Source organism: Penaeus chinensis, chromosome 6 (assembly GCF_019202785.1).
Source record: "Penaeus chinensis breed Huanghai No. 1 chromosome 6, ASM1920278v2, whole genome shotgun sequence".
NCBI classification, from domain to species: Eukaryota; Metazoa; Arthropoda; class Malacostraca; order Decapoda; family Penaeidae; genus Penaeus; species Penaeus chinensis.
Genome location: NC_061824.1, coordinates 33,582,533 through 33,584,164, shown reverse-complemented (window position 1 = coordinate 33,584,164; position 1,632 = coordinate 33,582,533). Strand labels below are relative to the sequence as shown.

The 1,632-nt window shown below is 28.5% G+C and overlaps 1 protein-coding gene across 1 annotated transcript in view; it reads right to left on the bottom strand.

The window, feature by feature from the left end:
* The window catches only part of LOC125026248 (G-protein coupled receptor GRL101-like), a 417,698-nt gene that overhangs the window by 407,102 nt on the left and 8,964 nt on the right, over positions 1 to 1,632 (bottom strand).

The following is a 1,632-nucleotide window of genomic DNA, read 5'->3' as shown; positions in this document are numbered from 1 at the left end:
GTCCTTGTCATTCATATTCAATGATACAAAATATTTTTCCATCCATATAAAAAAAAAAAAACACGTAGTATAAATATCACCTAACGAACATACACTAGAGAATCAAAATTTATAAGTAAATTAAACATTAAAAAGAAAAAAAAAATCCGTACCTAAGCCATTGTTGCAGATCAACATTGCACGTCATGTGACTTCCCTTGCAAAATAAAAATGAGAAGATATTGCGTTCCTCTCTAAGGGTTCGCAGGCATTATGATGCTAATACACACAAATACCCACACTGTTGTTATGACTTATGTTTATGCTACACAAAGGAAAGGGGGAACTTAAATAAAAACGATAATAACAAAAGCGTGAAAGAAAACGGGATGAAATACACCAGGAAGAGAGAAGGATAAACAAAAGAAGAAGAGGAACGTGGTAAACAGAAATAAAACACGAGAATTATTTAAAGAATAATGATAATGATTTAGACGATTTGCTTATATTACGACAAGGCCAAAGGGGTGTGGGGGGGGGGGGGGAGCTACCACGGTCAAAATGAAGGGAATAGACACGCAATGCGAATAAAAATAAGGAGATAAGGTGGAGAAAAAAGATAGAAAGAAAAAAGGAAAAGGAGGGGGAGGGGGGGAGAATGCAGCGAGAAAAAATAAAATCGGAAAAATAAATCAAGTATTAATTAATTAGTCAATTGAGAGTGGTGAAAATAGTGACGAAAAAAATAGGGGAAGGAATGAATAAAAAGGGCATCGACGTAAAATGGGGTGTTGGGGGGGGGGGGGGATGCATAACCTGATAATTGATTGTCTTCTTCTTCTCTGTCTTCATCTTTTTCTTCTTCTTCTACTCTTCTCCTTCCTCTTTCCCCTTTTTCATGTTTTTCTTTTCTTCTTATTATTATTATTCTTTCTCTTATTCTTTTCCTTCTACTTTCTTCTTATTCCTTATCTTTTTTCTTCTTCTTTCTTCTCCTTCTTCTCTTCTTCTTCTTCATGTTGTTCTTTTTCTTATTATCATCATTATTCTTATTTTTCTTTTTCTGATTCTTTTTCTTCTCCTTCTTCTTATACTTTTTCTTTTTTCTTATTATTCTTTTCTTTTTTCTTATTATCATTTTTTCTTTTTCTTATTCTACTTCATCATCTTCGTCTTCTTCTTCTTCATATTTGTCTTCTTTTCGTTTCCTCCTTTCTATGAATACTAAATGAAAAGAAAACAGAAAAACAGAAAGAAAGATAGAATAGGGAGCAGTGGATGATAACGAGAAATATCGTTAATGATAACAGTGATAATCATTATTACTGTTATCATTAATAATAATAGGAATAATAGTAATAGTGATCAAAATTATAATGATAACAACAACAACAACAATAATAATAACAGTAACAATAATGATCACGATAATGAGAACTATATTTATAATAATGCTGATAGTAATAATGATAATAATAATAATAATAATAATAATAATAATAATAATAATAATAATAATAATAATAATAATAATAATAATAATAATAATAATAATAATAATAATAATAAAATAATAATAATGATGATGATGATGATAATAATAATAATAATAATAATAATGATAATGATAATGATAATGATAATGATAATAAT